Genomic DNA, 23,316 nt, shown 5'->3' with positions numbered 1-23,316 from the left:
CATCTCGCATCACATGGCGAGCGAGACCGTGCCACCTTGCAGGGCAGATGTGCCACCTTGCAGGGCAGTTATTAGTTATTCCAACAAATCCCACGACGCGAACATGCACGTCATTGCGGTGCGTTCGAGGAACCGTAACTGGCTCTCTGGCCTGGCACATGGTCACGCTGACCAACCTCGTTGTGCAATTATTAGCCCACAATCCCAGTTCGGACGTACGACAGGTCGCAGCATTAGATGCAAGCTTCGGATGACTCAGCCACGTGATAAGATACTGTTGTGCGCTTAGAAATGGCAGCGCATTTGCGCGAACAGTAGGAGTGAATAATGTGAAGCCCATTGCGCGAACGGTAATAATACCCATCGTCTCATTAATAAAAAAAAATATAAATAAATATCAGATTCACATATCACATATATATTAATATCTTTATTTTTTTTACTTATTTTAACATTAACACTGATTAAAAATCTACATATTACTTATATATTATATTAATATATTAACTTTCTCACATTTAAAATATTAACCTTCATTATTTATGAGTCTACTCATTAATCTTTATTCTTATTTTATATTAAATGAATGTAATTTTAATTTTATTTATAAAATTTAAATGATTATTATTTAAAATAAATAGTAATATTATTTTTAAATATATTTATTATATAAAATATTTTCTTCTTATTTTATGAGTATTATTTATTTAAAATTAAAATATTATTATAAATTTAAGAGGAAGAAGTACAACATATAAAAAAATTACACTAGTGTAAAATTAAAAAATAATATATAAATTAAATGTAAAAAGAAACTATAAATACTAATATAAGAATTGTTGTTGTATTGTGACTAAGGGGGTGTTTGGTTGATGTGTTTGGGAATGAGGGAATGGAATGATAGTAAGAGATAGTGTTTGGATTATAGGTTTGGGAATGACTTTTTGGGAATGATTACTAGATTTATGGGAATCAACCAAACCCATATAACTTGATGAGTTTCATTTCCATTCTTATTCCCATTCCACCCTACTATCAAACCCATACTCATAGTCATTCCCATCATTTAACCAAACGCCCCCTAAATAAGTTCAACTATGTCGACACGAAGTTAGGGATACACATGACTGTCACGTAGTTCGAAATTTGTCTGGAGATAATCATGAAATCCTTTGTTTAATCCCTGGACGGGTTGTGCGGGTTCATCACCTTAATCATTATACTAATTTATCATGTGACCCTCCTCATTTTCAATAATCATGTTGTGCAAAATAATGCATGCTAACATAATATGTTTTAACTTTTTTTTTGTACCAATGAGCTGGACCTCTGACAAGTGCCCATTAAACTTAAAGCACCCCAAATGCTCGTTCAATATCTTTTCTTGTCGCTTCTTGTCTTTCCTTAAACAATATCCTCTTGGGATCTTTAGGACAAGGAAAAGCCTTCACAAATCACAAAAGTAGCCCATTCCAGATATATTTCATCGGTTAGATAATACCCTTTCTTATATTGAGTCCCATTAACCGTAAAATTAATCTCCGAGGTATTTTCTTGCAAGATGTTATTGAATATGGGAGATTCATACAACACATTAATATCATTACATGAACTTGTGACACCAAAGAATGCATGACATATTCACAAATCTTGAGACGCGACTGCTTCAAGCATGATTGTTGGTGATCCATGACCTCTTGCAAACTAGCCTTTCAAAGCAACTAAACAATTTTTCTATTCCCAATATGTGCAATCAAGGTCGCCAACATTCTAGGGAAGTCATGCCTCTCATCATGCATTTGAAGAAGATGTTGAACATCATCAGCATTCAACATTCTCAAGTATCGATCACCAAATATTTTAACCACATAACCGTAAAACTTGAAAAAATACTTGATGGCAGTTGATTCACCCATACGTAAGTATTCATCAAAATGGTCGATTATGACTCCATAAGTTAATTGGCGAATCACAACCGTGCATTTTCGTAGTGGTGACAAGCCTTTTTTTCTCGCAGCATCATCCCTTTGTTGAAAATACGATGAATAACTCTCAAGTGCATTCACTATGTAATAAAATAAATCTTTTCGCATGTGAAATTGTCTTCGAAATATTTGATCTGGATACACCGGGTTTGTAGAGAAATAATCATCGAAGAGCCTTGCATGTTCGACTTCACGATTTCTTTGGATGAACTTTCTCCTTTGCCGTATCTCGTTATTAATTTGATATACTTCAACTCTTTGTCGATTTTGTTGAAGTATCAATAACATTAGCTCATTTCCTAGATCATAATCTCATCAACAACTTCAACTTAGACTTCATTTTCACTTGTCGAGTTAGAGCTAGTGCTACTTGAATATTGAGACATTTTGAAGGAATGTTCTTAGAATGAAGAATAGAATTGTAGAGAACAAAGTGTGTATTTATTTTTTCTTATCAACAACTATATTACAACGACTATATTCCAATGGATACTTTACAACGACTATATTAATAGACCAGGAATTGCACATTAATTTAAAAAGTACAATAATAAAAAATTACATTAATTGAAAAGTATAATAATAAAAAATTATAATAAATAAAAATTACATATTCCATCTTCCCCTAATCTCTTGACATAGATATTCGTGGATGATAAATTGCTCCTTTATCATTTGCGAAGTGTCCTTCAAAAGGATTGTGTATTCCTTTAGTTGAGCTTTGGCTAAGGTAATTTTTGCTTTCATTTCGGCAACGTTTGCTTTCATCTCCTCAACTTTAAGTTATTTTTTTTTATTTCAACTTCAATCATTTTTATGCTTGTATACTTAATAAATTTTGCAAACATATTGTTCAAATTTATTGTCATGCCTTTAATGTCTGATTTCATTTTACCTTTTTTCTTTTTTTTTGCTGCCTTCTGACTCATTGAGCGAGTTTCTTCTTCATTTAGGTCTATATGTAGACTCGCATCTTGATTAGATGAGGTGTTTCTTGCCCTTGACTCCGAGGTCTTTGCCTTCTTCGTGCCAACAAGGTGATCAACGGACTGTGGAATAAACATTAAACGATCTTTTACAATTCTCCATACATGCTTGAGATTAAATGCATTGTCGTTATTTTCCTCGTGATATTATTCATACGCAAGTCGCAATATGTCCTCATCACTGTGGCCGCTACGATACACACTATAAATATTATTGTAATTTGCGTTGAAGCAATATACCTTTTTTGTATGGTATTGTGTCAATGAGATCATATGACACTAGCAATTCTATTGGGTGTACCTGGAGGACAATTCTCATTGTATTAGCTTGTAATACGCCCCCAGAAAGCATCCACCTTCTGATCATTGCCGATAATTGGATCATCACTGATAGTAACAAATGATCTCGCTAAAACCTCATCTTCAACCTTACTCTATGTTGACCACTTTCTTCTACCTGCAGCGTCAGAATTCACCTTCTCTTAATTTGTGACTTCAATTGAGGATTCACGGTCAGACAGTTGAAGCTCTGGAACAAAAGTTAGAGTAAATGGTTCATTTTCTGTCGGATATGTAAAAGACATACCGGTTGCATGTGGATTAGATGGATAATTTTATAGATATGGATTATATGGATAATTTGATGGATATGAACCATATGGATTCGGTGGGTATGAATTATGTGGATAATTTGGTGGATATGGAAAATATGGATTATTTGGTGGAATTTATGAATTTTGATAAGAAGGATTTTCTTCCGACAATTTTTGGTAATTCACAAAATTTCTAAAAATCCTTAGTTATTTGCATCAATTTAAGAGGAAAATAGGAGAAGATTTTTAGAGGAATTTAGATGTTTTAAAGATTGAAATAAGGTAATGAGTATTTATAGCTAAAAATTTGATTTTTTAGCGGTTTGAAAAAACCATTGAAATAGCTGTTGGTTTTTAATTTTAACATTTTTAATTTTTTTTATAGAAATATATATATATTAATAAAAAAATAAAATGGATCACGTGGGGGTGGGCCAGCCTTGCGCCAACCGTGGAAAATAAAAAAAGGGTAAAAAATTCAATGAACATGCTCATTGAAATGGTGGGCTAGCCTCATTCAAACTTTTCTTCACATCAGTTTTAACGTCCAATGAACGTTATAACACTATATTAATTCATATAATGCAGATGCTCTAAGAGAGTAACGAACAAGCTCCTTGCTATAGTACAATGATAAGTAGTGTTACGGACTGTCTGGACAACGAGAGTTCTAATCTCATTTATAGTACATTTTATCTGAGAAGTTTAAATTATTTATGATCTGTGCTTCTGATTTATCTTAATGGTTAATAGAAAATTTTTATGATTCGGGTCAATCATCTCCAGAATTAATCAAATAAGTAAAAATTAGAGATTTGAAATATAAAAAAATATTGATAAAAATCAAAATAATACCTATTCTATGTATATTTTTTAAAAATATTTTATTATTAATTATTAAAATTACATCCTATTCTATTTTTTATTTCTAGAATTATAAAAAAACTCAAAGTGCAAAATCACTTCTAAACTCTCATCATACTTAAATTTCTTTACCAAATCTGTACCTTTAACCTTTTTTTTCCATAAAAATTCTTACCTCTTTGACATCGCTACAACAAAGAGGTATCATCTTAGCCCTAGGATATAGTTGGTAATCATATGATAGATTTACAACATGAGACAAAAGTTGAATCATAGTGAAGCCATGGAAAATATCTATGCTTGGTACTTGATTTACCTATCTATATCTAGCCATGGGACCGACAATATTGAACCGCTTGAGATGAAAAATATCACTTGATCCTGCCCAAGAATGTTGATGAGTAAATCACCGGTGAGTTGGCTTTGTTGCCAACTTAATCATCAATCACCAAATGACAACGAGGATGATGATTGGTTGGGAGCATGGAAGAAGGCAAATAAGAAGAAGAAGAGGGTTAGAACGATGGCCAGGGGTTCCCCGGCGCAGCCACTCGAATGCTCAAGTTAAAGGATGAAGAAGATGAATATTAGAGTTTTGATGTACATAGGTGTTTGTATCCACTTGGATACTAGAAAGGGCTGCCTTTTATAAGGAGATCACAAACCTTTTCCCTCCGTTCCTCTTTATATGTTGTCATTATTTAATTCCTTAAATAATGCGAGACTTGTTCAAGCCGCTACTTTTTCATGAAATAATTCGAGATTTGAGCGATGATTTGTTCTTTTTCTGAAATGGTCTTGCATCGCCAAGGGGTTGGGAAGCCAAGAAGGTAGTGGTTTGAGAGTCGAGAACCGAAAGGCCAAGGAACCAGGAGTCCTAAGAGGCCAGGAGACCCTAGAGGTCGGAAGGCTAACGAGTCGGGCGTTGACTTAACTTTCCTCTATTGGAACTACCTCAACATTTTCACCAATATTTCTTATCCATGTGGCGCTCAGTGATCATTCCCCGGATCACAAGTCTCCTCTTCAAATATAGTTAAAGGAGGCGAGAATCCGACTGATTGAACTGTTGTGTAATCAGAATAATTCTAGCTGCCTCAACTGCTTAAACCATGTGGCAGATCCACTGCGTAATTCTGAAGAGATTACGCATTGAATGTCAACACACCTCGATCATCATGTCCTTAAATAGGATGCCAATTTTCCCTGAACCCGATGGAGGATCCAATATTCCACCCGAATGGAGGAGGAGGATATGAAGGGACTACCAATATCTGATATTTGATCTGAATACCTATATATATATATATATATATATATATATATATATATATATATATATATATATATAAAGAAACTTTTCTTTTCCCAAAATCCAATAATTATTTTTTTTATATATTATGTTAGATGTTGTTTAATTTATTTTTTAATTATATATATTTTTAATATGATATTAATTCTAATATGCTTTTATTGAATGATGATAGTTGGATAGAAAGAAGAAAAATTATTAGTATGAAAGATATCTGATACTTTAATGAGTATGGGTATGAGGATAGATATCCTATACTCGATGCATCTAAGGATGAAGGATATGAAATCCGACCCAAATTCGATTCATTGTGACACCTATCCTTAAATGTAATCACTCCTTTTAAACACACTGTCTATGTCATCCGCTTGGATTTCTGAGCCCAGAATGCACCAGTGAGCGTCTAAGGTTACATCACATTACTATGCTGGAACTCACGGTAGAGAAGACTAGGCGTCTTTTAACAGGTAATGATTACCCTGAGTTTTTATTTGTCCCATGTGCTTGATCCCATGATGCAAAATCTGTCCCGCCCTTATAATAGCAGAGATCTGATAGTCCCTATTGAATGAGTCAGACTATATTAGGTTAGATAAGAATGTTTTTGCACGCACTTGCTGATTCTTCAATCATCGTTTCTCATCTCCTTCATCTCCGAGTTTTCCTCTCCACCTAGTAAGTTGTTTCAGTCTGTCTTATGATTCTTTCTTTCATCAGTCCCTTGGTAGCATATTCCATGGATGAAGAATCTTCTTCTGCTCACTGATACAGATTTACTGCTTTGAGTTTTAATGATGCATCCTTAGATTGGTTGAGGATGACTTATGGAGTTCAGACCAATCATTTGTTAAGGCTTCCGAATGACAACGATCAATTAGATCCTCCTCCTCTAGGTTTTGTAACCTTCTTCCGAAGCCACATGCTGAGCAGGCTACACTTTCCTTTTCTATTTTCTTTATTGAAGTATTGTGATACTTTCACACCCTGTTGTCACAGCTTGACCCCAATTATTTTTGTTTTTTGATTGAGGTAGTAATTCTTTTCGGTTTGTATCACACTCCACTTTCTCCTCGTGCCTTTCATTTTTTTTTTCTTTTATCCAAAGAAGATGGAGGATAGGTCTTCTTCTTTTTCTTCCAATCTAGGATTAACTTAATCAAGGAGCTTCCTTCATCCCATAAGAGATACAAATCTCAATTTTTTTTCGTCAAACCCCTGAGCTCCATTTCTTGGCCAACTTCCTGGCAGCAAGAATTACCCTTGTTTGTGGCTTTGAAAGACTACCACTTGGAGCGAGAATACTATGGTGCATCTCAGAAGCTAGTGGGCATGTAGTTCAACAGTAATGTCCTACTCTAGAAAGGCATGCTGCATATGTTTAGGGTAAGCCCAAGACTGACTCCACTCAACACTTCGTTTGGTAAGAACTCTTTATTATTGTAAGTTTTGATATATAACTTAAGGCATGTTATTTTTTACAACTGACACGATGATGAGAGCATTAGTGAACAAGGTGATGAAGCTCACTACGAAAGAATTGGAAGTGCGCATATCGGCTAATGTTGATACTGTTGGTTGCTATGCGGAATATCATACCAGTTCCTCTGTACAAAAATTGTGTACAAGTCCTGAACCTTTACTAACAACCTATTGTGTTCTTTAGAAATTAAATTAGGAATCACAAACAAAACTTAACATTATTGATTCCAAATTTAACTTATCTGTTCTTAGTGGTTTAGACTTGGATCGCAAACGATGCTTAACATTATTGATCCAAATCCACCCATGTTACAAATTCAATTAAATATTAATTTCAGAAATCGGCTTCCAGATTAAACATGGCGAGGCACTAGGCCTTTCTTGGGTATGGGAGCATCCACCACTTCCTAGACAAAGCCTTTCAATGAAATCTAATATTTAATTTCCTTATATAACCCTAGGTTTAACCAAAATGAACAATTGAATAACAAATTCGAAAAATAAAAAAAAACACAAACTCGAATCACAAATTTGAAAACTAGAATCATATGCCTCTTGTGTTTGGTATTTCAAAAACTATACAAAGAAAACTAGTATGATGCGGAAAATAATTACTAGTTATACCTTTCTCTGTAAGCAACAACCCCTTGATCTTTTATCGTATTCCTCTTCTTATCTCGGACATTGTGTGGGCAACGATCTACCGAGATGAGAATCCACCAAGCCTCCTTCTTCCTTCTTTCAAGTTTTTGCCAAGCACCTTTCTCCAAGAGATAGCAATTCTCGGCCACCGACCAAGCTCCAAGGGATGCAAGAGCAAAGCCTCCTTTCTCTTCTTCTTCTCCTAGCAAGAATCGGCCACCACAAGAACTCCAATAAGGGGATGCACTGACCACTAAAGAAGAAGAGAAGAGGAGAAGAATAGGGCCGGCCACACACCAAGGAAGAGAGGAGAAACTATAGAAGATATGTTGTAAGGTGAGGCACCTCTACCCCCTCTTTTATATTCCTTGGTCTTGGCATATAAGGAAATTTAATTATAATTAAAATTCCCTTATTCTCCTTGCCATTGGTTAATAAGCAAAATTTAATTAAAAATTCCTTTTAACCCTTTACATGGCCGGCCACATCACATGCTCCAAATAAGGCAAGTTTTAAACACAAAATTAAAACTTCCTTATTTGTTTCCGAAAATTTTTAAAATAAAAATTTCTCTAATAATTTTCCCCTTCATGGTTAGTTATAAAAGGAAATTTTATAAATTAAAATCTCTTTATTAAAACATGTGAATGATTTCCAAAAAGGAAAGTTATCTTTAAAATTAAAATCTTCCTCTCAATCTACAAATAAGGAAAGATATCAAATCTTTTCTTAATCTTTTGTAGAAACTATAATAGGAAAGATTTAATTTTAAAACTCTCTTTTATATCATCAAGATGGTCAAAAAAGGAAACTTTTATCAAAAATTAAAATCTTCCTTTTAACTACAAATAAGGAAAGATATCAAACCTTTTACTTAATCTTTTGTAGAAAGCTATAAAAGGAAAGATTTAAATTTTAAACTCTCTTTTAAAATCATGATATCCACATATGGAAAGCTTTTAAATAAAATCCTTTTTATTCTTTACATGGCCGGCCACACCATGCTTGGGCTCCAAGCTAGGGCCGGCCACCTATACTTGGCTCAACCTATGGCTTGGCCGGCCCAAGCTTGGACTCCAAGCTTGCTTGGCCGACCACCTAATGGTTGGGTAAGAAGGTGGGTATAACACTTTATAAATAAGAGGCTATGATAGGGACCGAGAGGAGAAATTGGTTTTGGTCTCCCGATGAAATTAGGCTTCCCGTGTTCGCCCCGAACACCCAACTTAATTTCATCAATAATAATTCATACCACTAAAGAATTATTATTGAACTACCGCACTAATCCCAAATTATATTTTGGGCTCCTTCTTATTATGAGTGTATTAGTCTCCCTGTGTTTAAGATATAGAATGCCCACTAATTAAATGAGTTATTGACAACTCATTTAATTAATATCTAGCTCCAAGAGTAGTACCACTCAATCTTATCGTCATGTCGGACTAAGTCCACCTGCAGGGTTTATATGACAATCCTTATGAGCTCCTCTTGGGGACATCATTAACCTAGATTACTAGGACACAATTTCCTTCTATAATCAACAACGCACACTATAAATAATATCATTTCCCAACTTATCGGGTCTATTGATTTATCGAACTAAATCACACCCTTTGATAAGTCAAAGAAATAAATACTAGATATATGTGCTGCTTATTATATCAGGATTAAGAGCACACACTTCCATAATAACAAAGGTCTTATTCTTTTATATAGTCAATATAAAAAGAACTTACCTTAAATGGTCCTGCTTAATACACTCAGAGTGTATTAGTGTAATTTTATAGTTAAGATAAACTAATACCAAATTACACTACGACTATTCTAATGGTTTGTTCCTTTCCATCTTAGTCGTGAGCTACTATTTATAATTTATAAGGAATTGATAACATGATCTTCTGTGTGTGACACCACACACCATGTTATGTACAATATAAATTAATTGAACGACTACACTTAGCATATAAATGTAGACATTTGACTAATGTGATTCTTATTTCTAAATAAATATTTATACAAAAAGCTAGGCTTTTAGTATACACTCTAACAGATACTACTGATGTGACTCCTGAGGAAGGAGCATCACCAGCTCCGGCTACAACCCCAATAGAGGGGGCTTCCCAATCAATGGCGAGAGCGCTAAGCCCAACAAGAGAATCGAGGAGGTCTCCTTCTGGTTGACCAGGCACCTTGAGACTGACTTCATTTGTGGAATCAGAAGCCCCCCTCAGAATTTCAAGGAAAAGACGTCGCCAGTCTGGACACTCAGCCGAACAATCAGGCCCATCCTCCCTTACACAAGTCCCTTTTGGATCCTTAGCTTCACCAATTTGTTCTCCAATTCAACCACTAGATGCGCTAATCAAATCTAGGCCCATCCACCCTTTTCTAGGGTTATCGTTGGTGCCTTAATAGATTAAGCCTCTTCTTAATCACTGACTTCATTTGTGGAATCAGAAGCCCCCCTCAGAATTTCGAGGAAAAGACGTCGCCAGTTTGGACACTCAGCCGAACAATGCTATAGAAGGTGCCTTCCACACTTTATAGAAGAGATGTTCGACCAAGGCTTCATAATCAACTCTTTTACAAGCTTCTACTCATCTATTTGACGTTCCGACTGCTTCGACTTCTTGCTGTTGCTCCACTACGATGTTGCTATGTCTGACTACTATTGAGGAGCCATCCAATACCGAGCCTAAGCCAATCATCTTCGAAAAGTGTCGGGTAACGAAAATTTAATCTTGTATTTAATTTCTATAAAATAAAATAAAAGTTTAGCGTGTTACACTTATCCTGATTGTTGTTTGTATTCAATCCCCTCTCCCAATGGTTCTAGAAGAGGTTATTAGCGAATTGCCCATTGATATGATCCTTGGAATCATGGGTCTTGGAGTAGGAGTTGCTGAAGGCTCCGAACTAAGTAACGCTTGTGTTCTTGTGTTTTCCAGTTTCTTTCTTTTTTGCTGTGCATACTTTGATTTAAAAAAAAGTTTTAAAAACTACATGATTCACCCCCTCTCACGTATATTTTGATCCAACAGTTGGGACTCCTCCTTGCCTAGCATCCGGCCTCCTTTCCTAGCATCCTGCCAACCTTGACCAGATGGAACTTCTTCACCAAGTGTCTGGTCAATCCTTTAATCCACTTAGACTTTTCTCCTCGTGTCGAGTGTCCGATCAATCCTTTGACCCACTTGAACTTTTCTCCTCGTGCCAAGTGTCCGGTAATCCTTTGACCTACTTGGATTGTTCTCCTTAAGCTAAGTATTCGGTCAATCTTTTGACCCACTCAAACTTTTCTCCTCATGGCAAGTGTTCGATTAACTTTTGACCCACCTAGATTTTCAACTGCTTAGCTTCACTCACCAGGATTTTCTCACTGCCTAGCTTCACTCACTAGGGGTTTTCACCTGGCTTCACTCACTAGAACTTTCATCACCTAGCTTCACTCACTAGGGTTTTGTTGGTGCAATATCCCCTGGGTCAAGGTTGACCAGGTTGACTAGGCTTGAGTTGGCTCAAGCCTGAGTCTTGATGTTTAGGTTTCAATGTTTGACAATACATGGAGATTGCAGATGCAATCGTCTGTTTGGAGAGATTGTTGATACAATTTCCCTCTGGTCAAGGTTGACCAGTTAGATGTGAAGAAGAGTCAAGTAAGTCAAAGGATTGACTGGATACTTGATTGAGAAAGTTCTAACAGACAGTTAGGAAAGTGAAAGTCCCAGTGAGTGAAGCCAGACAGATAGAAAGACCTAGTGAGTGATGCTAGACAGTTGGAAAATCTTAGTGAGTGAAGCTAGGTGAAAGTCCTAGTGAGTGAAGCCAGGCAGGTGGAAGTCCCGGTGAGTGAAGTCGGGCAGTGGGAAAATCCTGGTGAGTGAAGCCAGGTGAAAATCCTAGTGAGTGAAGGTAGGTGAAAGTCTTGGTGAGTGAAGCCAGGCAGATGGAAAGTCCTGGTGAGTGAATCCAGGCAGATGAAAAGACCTAATGAGTGAAGCTAGGTAGTTAGAAAATCCTAGTGAGTGAAGCTAGGTGAAAGTCTCAATGAGTGAAACCAGGCAGGTGGAAGTCCCGGTGAGTGAAGCCGAACAGTGGGAAAATCTTGGTGAGTGAAGCCAGGTGAAAACTCTAGTGAGTAAAGCTAGGTGAAAGTCCTGGTGAGTGAAGCCAGGCACGTGGAAATTCAGGTGGGTCAAGGTTGACCGGACACCTGGTGTTGGAAAGTCCAAGTAGGTTAAAGGATTGACCGAATACTTGACACAAGGAAATCCATATGGATCAAGGGTGACTGGACATCTATTGGAAAGTCCAAGTGGGTCATGGAGGACCGGACACTTGGCACGAGGCAGTAAGTCCAAGTGGGTCAAGGGTGACCGGACATTTGGCACAAGGAGAAAAGTCCAAGTGGGTCAAAGGGATTGACTGGACACTTGGCGAAGAAGCCCTAGTAGGTCAAGGTTGATCGGATACTAGGCATGATGTCTCAATAGGTCATGGTTGATCGGATGTTGGGTTTGAGAACCTTGGACTTGATTTAGGCAAGTCAAAGGTGGGTCAATCGATTAACCAATCGATTGAACCATAGTCCAATCGATCAGTTGATCGATTGGATGTGTGTCGCGAAGAAGGTTTGGTCCAATCGATCGGTTGATTGATTGGGAGCAATTGTTGCGAGTACAGAACCTTTCCCAATTGATCAGTCGATCGATTGGGCATCTCCAATCGATCGATCAATTGGGTATCTCCAATCGATCGATTGGAGACTGGATTTCTTGCGCGTGCAGATGCGAGAAAGGCTGGATTGATTGGTCGATCGATTCAGTCATTTCCAGAGAGTACAAAGGCGCTCTGAATTGATCGACCGATCGATTCAAAGTCTCCCCAATCGATTGAGAGCAATTCAATCGATTGGAATCTGACCGTTGCGCAAGTTATAGCCATTGGCGAGCGTTCTCCTCATTTATTCCTCTCCAACGACTATAGTGCGATCTCAACGAGCTTCTCCATACTTTCACAGCCAGTTCTTGAAGGCTTTTGGAAACAAGTGTAGTTACACTTTCAAGGCTCAAGAGACAACAACAAGCAACAAGTAAGCAAGAAGAAAGAGTTTTCATTTGTATCTTTTGTATTTTCTTCTTGTGGGTATTTTATATTGTTGTGTGAGTTTGTACGAGGCTTCTCCACCTCCAGTTGCGATTGAGAAGGAGTGTTTTGATTTGTGGAGTGTGTGTCGCGTGTGGATCCTTGGATTAGTCACCTCTTCTTGAGGTGGATACCAAGTAAATCCCTTGTATTAGTGTTGTAAGTTTCTTTCTTGTTCATTCCGTTGCACATCATCACTAAGAAGCAAGCAATGAGACATGCGACGAGCTATTCACCCCCTCTAGCACTAAAATGACCCTAACAAGTGGTATCAGAGCGAGGTCACTTTTCACCGAAATCATCGTCGGAAGGGGTAAAAAGGCTAGAGGGTGAAGAAGTTGGAGCAAAATTCATCAAGCCAAAGAATTTAAAAAGATCAACTTCAAGATGGAATTCCAAGATGGACTTAGATTCGATACAAGGGTGCCTCCACTATTTATATCAACAAACTTCGATTCTTGGAAATCAAGAATCAAAAATTTTCTTATGATGGAGATAGAGCAATGGTTTACTCTAATGGAAGATTTCCAAGCTCCAACAAATAGCAAAGGCAAAATTCTCAAGAAGAGCAAGTGGAGCCAAGAGCAAGTCCAAAGGTGCGAGGTGAATGACAAGGTAATCAAATTATCGGTTAGTTTATTGCCAAGCACAATTCTATGCAAAATTGGATAATTTGAAGAAGCAAAAGATTTGTTGAGCAAATTGGTCAAGCTTCATGAAGAACCCTCCACTACACCAAATCAAGACAAATCCAAAGAGGGCAACTCATTGGAGCAAGACCAAGAGGAGGAGGATTCTGAGGTTGAGAGATGCTCAACATTGGAAGAAGAAGTCCTAGAAGCTTCATCCTCAAAGGAGTACAACCAAAAGAGTAAGGAGGGAGCATACTCCTTGTTTCATGTATAAGAGAACAAAGAAGAAGAAGAAGCCTCCATTTCCGGATCAAGAAGGGATGAAGATGAAGAAGCTTCCACCTCCAAAAGTCAAGTCGAATCAATTGGAGGAGCATCATTGTTGGATCAAGAGGAGGCCTCTACATCGGGATCAAAAGGAGATGATGCCACCCCTACAAGTAAAGGTATAACAATTTCAATTGTTAATAATAAAGATCATATCATTTGCTTTGAGTGTAGGGAACATGGGAATTATAAGAGCAAATGCCCTAAATTGGCCAAGAAGAAGGGTCAAGTGGCACAAAAGGACAAGAAGAAGCATAAGGAGATCGTCCCCACAATAAAGAAGAGTAAGGAACACATTGTGTGTTTCTTATGCAACCAAAAAGGATATTATCAGAGCCAATGTCCAAAGGGGAAGGAGTCAGTCAAGCCCAAAAGAGGAAGCACAAGTCAAGGGGGAGCTCTTAAGAGCAAACCCAAGGTAACATTTATTGATACAATTCCTCTTAGAAATGGTAAAGAGCATGCTAATTCTATTTTATATCACTTTAATGCCATTTACCATAAAAATAGAAAGCATGATATCATTAAGGAAAAACATGTAGCTCTTCATGCTAAAACTACCTCACATAAGGTCAGGAAGGTAGATAACTACTTGGGCAAAAACACTAAGGATAGTAGATACTGTTGGAACCCCAAGGTTGTTTTAGTGTGATCAACAAGTTAAGTTAGGTCCTGTGTGTTTCTAACCTTGTGTCTAAGTGTGCAGGAGCTTAGGAGCACAGGTAGTCGAGTGGAAGACGCAGCTAGTGTGAAGGACTGTAGTCCGAGGGACGAAGTGCTGCGGAAGAGTACACCGGCAGACGAGAAGGAAGCGTGCGGTGGTTCCGAGGGACGAAATCCGGAGTGGAAGATTGCTCGGGGAGCAAGAGACACAGCTAGCGAGAAGGACGACACGCAGTGCGTCCGAGGGACGAAGACTGCGGATAAGTACGCCGGCGGACGAGAAGGAAACACGCAGTGATTCCGAGGGACGAGAAGCCGGAGGGAAGCCCGCTCGAGAAGACCGGAACTTGGGTTCGGGTGAACTCTTTTTCGGATGGCAGAGATCACCCAAGCGAGCGGATCCGGAGGAGAAGAACCGGACCGAGGCGGGACTGAACCAGGGAAGAGGTCCTGGATGAAAAAAGTTAACGTCTGTTGACTTTGGGCTCCGGGGCGCTCGGAGCAGTCCGGGGCGCCCGGAGCCCTCCGGGGCGCCCGGAACCCCTCCGGGAGCCCGGACCGTGAAGTTTGACCAGATTGAGTCAATCTCGATTTGGACATTGGGGGATAAAGTTTTATCCCCCCCAGGGCGCTCGGAACCCTTCCAGGCGCTCCGACCAAGGCTATAAATATATCCTTGATCCAGAAGCTTTTTCAACGAACTCTGAATTGTAATTCCAACGCTTGTAAGCTTTAGTCTAGAGTTGAGCTTCTGTTTTCTGAACTTCAACGCTGTACGAGGCTTCTTCGCCTGAAGGAGTTTTTAAGTGAGCTTAATCTTCCTTGGATTAACAACCACATCGGTTGTAACCAAGTAAACCTTTTGTGTCTCATTTTTTTAATGCATTATTTATTTGCTCTGCTTTATTTATGAAAGTGTTAGCTTAAAGAGTTCGAGAAGGGTCTTTGTTGTTTTTTATTTTACAGGACTATTCAACAACCCTCTTCTAGTCGGCCGCAACGGTCCTACAAGTGGTATCAGAGCCGAGATGCCTCAGAAGGACTAATCGCCGTCTGAAGCAACAAAACGATGGCCGGAGCTAGCGACTACCCACCTGCATTCGAGGGGGAGTTTTCCATCTGGAAACAAAAAATGGAGGTATACCTTAATTCAGATTTTGGTATTTCTTTCATAATGAAATTTGGTTATGAAGAACCGAAGAACGTGTACGGAGAAGAAATCGATAAACATCTCTGGACTCACAAGCAATGTGAGGAGTTTATGGCAAACACGCGAGCTAAATTTCACATTCTAACCGTAATACCAAAAGAAGATCTCGACAGAATCAGAGAATACAAGAACATAAAAGTGTTGGTTGCTACTCGGAAAACCTATAGGTTCCACTGTACAAAAATTTTGTACAAAGGTCTGAACCTTTTCCTAGCTACCATGTGTTCTTTTAAATTAAATTTTAGATCGCCTGCGGAACTTTACACGTTTGATCCAAAACTTAATCTATTTATTCTTTTAGGTTTTGACTTGGATCTCCTGCGGAACTTTACACGTTCGACCCAAGTCTCCTTAAGTTATTAATTCCATTAAATATTAATTTCCATAATTGGTTCCCAGTACTGACGTGGCGAGGCACATGGCCTTCTTGGATATGGGAGCAACCACCACCGACTAGACACTTTTATAGAAAGCTAATATTTAATTTCCTAAAATAACTTTAGGTTAACCAAAAAGAACAATCAAATCACAAGGAAAAGAAAAACAAAAGAACACAGCATCGAAAAAACATATTCGAAATTCTAGAACGTAAGCCTCTTGTATTTGGTATTATTTCCATAAATAACTAGCATGATGCGGAAATAAAAATTACTAGTTATACCTTGTAAAAAAACCTCTTGATCTTCTACCGTATTCCTCTTCTAACCTCGGACGTTGTGTGGGCAACGATCTACCGAGATGAGAAACCACCAACCACCTTCTTCTCCTCCAAGCAAGGTTCGGCCACAAAGGAAGAACTTCACCAAAGAAGAAAACCAAAATACTAACCAAGCTCCAAGAGATGCTAGCTTTCTCTCCTTCTTCTTCTTCTTCTAAGTAGTATCCGGCCACCACAAGAACTCCAAGAGGGATGAAGTATTCGGCCACCACAAGAGGAAGAGAGGGAGAGGATGATGGCCACAACAAAAGAGGGAGAGAAAACAATAGAGGTTGTATCTCATGAAGGCACCCTCACCCCTTCTTTTATATTCCTTGGCCTAGGCAAATTAGGAAATTTAATTACAATAAAATTTCCTCAATTTCCTTGACATGATTTAATTGAGAAAAATAAAATAAAATTTCCCAAATAAACCTACATTGGCCGGCCACATCATTGGAGAACAAATTGGACAAGTTTCAATCAACAATTAAAACTTCCTAATTTGTTTTCGGAAATTTTAAAAAAATAAAATTTCTCTTTAAAAATCTCTTCATGGTTAATAAAAGGAAATTTCTATAATTTTAATTTTATTATCATGTGAATAATTTTAAAGAGAAAATAAAATATCTCACCAATCTACAAATAAGGAAAGAGATCTAATCTCTTTCTTTAATCTTTTGTAGATCTTTTATAAGAGAGATATTTTAATTTAAATTCTCTTTAATAAATTATTTCTTCCACATAATAAAAATTAAAATTAAAATTCCTTTTTAATTTAATTTGGCCGGCCCCCACTAGCTTGGGTTCAAGCTAGGGCCGGCCACCCAAATTCATACCTAGGCCGGCCCTAGCTTGTTCCCAAGCTAGCTTGGCCGGCCCCTATTGGGTGGGTATAAAAGGTGGGTATAGAACTCTATAACTAAGAGGCTACGATAGGGACCGAGAGGAGGAATTGGTTTTGGTCTCCCGATAAAATTAAGCATCCCGTGTTCGCCCCGAACACACAACTTAATTTTATCAATGATAATTCATTCCACTAGAGAACTATCATTGAACTACCGCACCAATCCCAAATTACATTTTGGGCTCCTTCTTATTATGAGTGTGTTAGTCTCCCTGTGTTTAAGATATCGAATGTCCACTAATTAAGTGAGTTACTGACAACTCATTTAATTAATATCTTAGTCCAAGAGTAGTACCACTCAACCTTATCGTCATGTCGGACTAAGTCCACCTGCAGGGTTTAACATGACAATCCTTATGAGCTCCTCTTGGGGACATTCTCAACCTAGTATCTCTAGGACACAGTTTCCTTCTATAATCAACAACACACACTATAAGTGATACCATTTCCCAACTTATCGGGCTTATTGATTCATCGAACTAAATCTCACCCATTGATAAATTAAAGAAATAAATATCAAATATATGTGCTTGTTATTATATTAGGATTAAGAGCACACACTTCCATAATAACCGAGGTCTTTGTTTCTTTATAAAATCAGTATAAAAGAAACGACCTCAAATGGTCCTACTCAATACACTCTAAGTGTACTAGTGTAATTATACAGTCAAGATAAACTGATACCTAATTACACTACGACCTTCTAATGGTTTGTTCCTTTCCATTTTAGTCGTGAGCTACTGTTTATAATTTATAAGGTACTGATAACATTATCTTCTGCATATGACACCACATGCTATGTTATCTACAATATAAATTAATTGAGCAACTACAAACAAATGTAGATAATTTGACCAAATGTGATTCTTTATTCATAATGAATGTTTACAAAGCTTAGGCTTTCAGTATACACTCCAACAAAAAGAACTTTGGGAAAAGTTCTTGAAGATCTATGAAGAACCAGCTGAAGCCGAAGCCGAACCAACGTGAAGTTATTCCTAGGAGTATCTTTGCAACTACAAATGTGACTAATACTTCTAAGAAGTCTAAGAAAGTCACTACGAAGGTCACAAGGGAAGTAATCCCTATAGTTGAACTAGAAGAGATGACCAAGACTTCTAAGAAACCTAGGAAGGTCATTAGGAAGGTAACTAGGGAGGTTATCCCTAGTGAGTACCTAGAGCATCCAAGGAGCACCAATAGATTTTAGGTTCCTAGGAGCATTTTCTCTACCCCTTAGATGGGTCAGAGAGTGTCAACTCTAATTGGAAGGGTAGTTAACCCAACCTTGATAAAGTTGACACTCAGAGAGCATTTTCAAGGTTATTGTTAACCTTTGAAAATGAAGTGGATTATCATTTACTCTTTGGAAGAGTAAAATGTGCCAAAACTTGAGTAATTGAAATTCAATTTAAATTGGCACAATTGGAAAAAGCATAAGAAATACCAAGTTGGGACTTAGATATTTTCTTAGGAAGTTAAGGGCCAATCTAGGCCTTAATTTAAAATGAGTATTCTTTGGAAGAATAAAATGTGCCAAAAATTTGAGAAATATGTTTAATTTTAAATTGGCACAATTAATCAAGAGGTAAAGAAATGCCAAGTTGGGTTTTGACATTTTCTTGAAGAAAAAGGTGGGCAATCTAGGATTTAATTTTAAGTTAGCTAAGGATTAAGGATACTTAGATAGATAATCTAGGTACTTTATTTAAGCTAAATTACCATGCTTTGTTTGCCCATCATATGTCATGACATCATATTTTGCATTCATGCTTTATTATAAAAAATATAAAAATATCATGTCATGTCATACATACATCATGTAGTTATAGCAAATTTTCTTTAAAAAATTATTCATTTTGATGTATACCATAACTCATCATGCATTAATTTTAATTCCTTGCAATTAAGGATAATGCTATTTACTAACAAGTAACATCCTAGGTAGATGTTCATAATCCAAAATGCCTAGGTGGATATGCATGATTCTTAGTTTAGGGAAAAACTAAACTTTACATCTCACAAAGAACTATAAGGTGACTTGTATGTGTTTTAGTACATGTTAGATACACATGAGATGTTAGGATGATGAACTAAACTTAAGATGTTGATTTCGTGCATTCTTTTTGAGTTTTAGGTTCATCAAAACACATAATTATGTGTTTTCCAATCATTGGGAAAACTAATGTACAAGTCATGTGCATTAAGCCCAAAGAATATGGTTGGATATTGGTTTTGAAAATGATTTTAAATATACTTTGGAAAACCTTGGTGAAGACTATCTTTTGATAGTAATCATCATTGAAAAATTAAATATAAACTAGAAGAAAATATTGAAGTTTTTACAAGTTTTCAAGTTTCTGTCAATCTTTGAAAATAGGAAGTATTTTTGTAGAAAACTAATTTTCCATGATAGTATATACCCTAAGTAATGTCTACATGAATTTTCATAATTTTTAGAATTTTATAGAATTTCTAGGGCATTTCTTAATTTCACTGAAATTAGATTTCAGGAAAACAAAAATCCAATCGATCAGCTGATCAATTGGAAGGTCTCAATCGATCAGCCGATCGATTGAGAATGTATTTTTCGCACCAGAACGTCGTGGAATCAATTAGCCGATCGATTGACCCAGGCTGGATTGATCAGCCGATCGATTCAAGGGTAATTTTCGCGAACAGAAGCTCATGAAATCGATCACTAGATCAATTGAAATGGTTTCAATCGATTGAGACCCAACTTCAATCGATTGAAAATGTTGATTTTGGGTGGGAAAGCCTAATTTCAGTATTTTAAACTATTTTTAGTCTAGGTAACCATTTATAACCCCTTGACACACATTTGTATACATTTAGGGGGAGTTTTCATGATGAAAACACGAATGAATTGTTTAAGGAAGACTAAATAGAAGTTTAGGTTGAGCTTTGGTTTTAATATTGAAGTTTTGAATATCAAAACTTCTAAATTTGGGTTTCCTAAAGATTTAGGGATTCCAAGTCATTGTTGGTGCAATGACAGAAGTTACGAGCATGTCCTTAGGGGGAGTTACTCTTTAAGGACATGTAAATTAATTTTTCATAAACCTTGGAAGGTGATCAACCTTCCTTAGCGTACATGCTCAAGGTTGAGCATTTAAACACAATGGAGAAGCTAGGTGAAAATCCTAGTGAGTGAATCTAGGTGAAAGTCTTGGTGAGTGAAGCCAGGTAGATAGAAAGTCCTGGTGAGTGAAGCCAGACAAATGGAAAGACCGAGTGAGTGAAGTTAGGCAGTTAGAAAATCCTAGTGAGTGAAGCTAGGTGAAAGTCTTGGTGAGTGAAGCCAGGCAGGTGAAAGTCCCGGTGAGTGAAGCCGGGCAGTGGGAAAATCCTTGTGAGTGAAGCCAGGTGAAAACTCTAGTGAGTGAAGCTAGGTGAAAGTCCTGGTGAGTGAAGCCAGGCACGTGGAAATTCAGGTGGGTCAAGGTTGACTGGACACCTGGTGTTGGAAAGTCCAAGTGGGTCAAAGGATTGACCGGATACTTGGCACAAGGAAATCCAGATGAGTCAAGGGTGACCAGACATCTGTTGGAAAGTCCAAGTGGATTATGGAGGACCGGACACTTGACATGAGACGGTAAGTCCAAGTGGGTCAATGGTGACTAGAAATTTAGCATAAGGAGAAAAGTCCAAGTGGATCAAAGGGATTGACTGGACACTTGGTGAAGAAGCCCTAGTAGGTTAAGGTTGATCGGATACTAGGCATGATGTCCCAACAGGTCATAGTTGACCGAATGTTGGGTTTGGGAACCTTGGACTTGATTTAGGCAAGTCAAAGGTTGGTCAATCAATCAACTGATCGATTGAACCATAGTCCAATCGATCAGTTAATCGATTGGATGTGTGTCACAAAGAAGGTTTAGCCCAATCGATCGGCTGATCGATTGAGAGTGATTATCGCGAGCACAGAACCTTTCTCAATCAATCAGCCGATCGATTGGAGACTGGATTTCTCGCACGCGCAGACGCGAGAAAGGCTGGATCAATTGGTCGATTGATTCAGTCATTTCCAGAGAGCACAGAGGCGTTCTAAATCGATTGACCGATCGATTCAAACCCTCCCCAATCGGTTGAGAGCAATTCAATCGATTGGGATCCGACCATTGCATAGGTTATTGCCATTGGTGAGCGTTCTCCTCATTTATTCCTCTCCAACGACTACAGTGCGATCTCATCGAGCTTCTCCACACTTTCACAGCTAGTTCTTGAAGGCTCTTGGAAACAAGTGTAGTTACACTTCCAAGGTTCAAGAGACAACAACAAGCAACGAGTAAGGAAGAAGAAAGAGTTTTCATTTGTATCTTTTGTATTTTCTTCTTATGAGTGTTGTATATTGTTGTGTGAGTTTGTCCGAGAAGGAGTGTTTTGATTATTGGAGTGTGTGTCGCATGTAGATATATGGATTAGTCACCTCTTCTTGAGCTGGATACCAAGTAAATCCCTTGTGTTAGCGTTGTAAGTTTATTTCTTGTTCATTCTGCTGTACATCATCACCAAGAAGCAAGCAATGAGACGCGTGACGAGCTATTCACCCCCTCCCCCCTAGCATCAAAATGACCCTAATAGGTTTTTCACCTGGCTTCACTTACCAGGACTTTCATCACCTAGATTCATTCACTAGGATTTCCATCTACCTAATTTCTCTCACTAGAGATTTTTATCTATCTTTACTCACTACGAATTTTCACCTGACTTCACTCACAAAGACTTTTCATCACCTAACTTCACTCACTAGGATTTCCATCTGCCTAACTTCACTCACTAGGGCTTTTCACCTGGCTTCACTCACCAAGACTTTTCCCACCAAGTGTTCGATCAACATTGGCCCACTTGGATTTTTCTTCTGCTAACCTTCTAATTGGTCTTGCCCTTGCCCTTGCCTAACCCCCATTTAGGACTTCCAAGTTAAGTATCCGATCAACCTTAACTTACTTGACTCTTCTTCACATTAAACTGGTCAAGCCTTGACCAGAGGGAAATTACACCAGCAATCTTCCCAAATAGAATTGCACCTGCAATCTCTATATATTGTCAAACATCAAAACTTAAATATTAAGACTCAAGCTTAGTCAAACTGGTCAACCTTAACCTAAAAAAATTACACCAACAACCTGGAGGATCTCAACCCTGACTACATCCAAGTCTGGGGGAGTTTATAGTAAAATTTGAGTTTAAAAGAGAAATAACTATTTATTTGATAAGCAAAGTACAAAGTATAGATAAGCCTTGAAGAAATAATCTTGAGGTTATAAAGCAATTTTTAAGTGATAAGCCTTGAAGAAATAATAATCTTAAGGCTATAAAGTGATTCTTAAGTAAAGTAAGGCTTCAGGTGGTTGATGCTCTATGGTCGATTGAGCTTTTTATCATTTATATCTCCTAGATAATAGGATCCTAAGCTCTTCTTGCTAATCACCCAAAAGAATCCTCCCTAGTGTGGCTCTAATTTTCTCATGTTCCTCACCAGTTTAACCTTCTTTCAAACTAGATCTTTAACTTAGAAAGTATGAGAAATAACCTATTTATTATACTTGACACGCATTTGTTGTCAATACACCTTGAGTCAATCAACAATTCATTTTTGAGTTTCATTGATCATATCGAGATCTAGGAGTCATTATTTAGAGTTGTCTTGTCCATAAGTGCTCCTCCAAATTGACTCTTCTCCAATATCTACTAGGACGATTGTCTCTCTTGCGTAAACAAGATGAAAATGAATCATTCTTGTGCTATCTCGAGGGACTACCCTGACGTGGTCTAATTTGATTTTGAGTCCATGAACTATTTCTCAGTTGACCATGTTAGTTTGACCATTGCTTTATTGGTAGGCTACTG

This window comes from Zingiber officinale, chromosome 1A, assembly GCF_018446385.1.
Source record: "Zingiber officinale cultivar Zhangliang chromosome 1A, Zo_v1.1, whole genome shotgun sequence".
NCBI lineage: Eukaryota > Viridiplantae > Streptophyta > Magnoliopsida > Zingiberales > Zingiberaceae > Zingiber > Zingiber officinale.
This window is presented reverse-complemented; position numbering follows the sequence as displayed.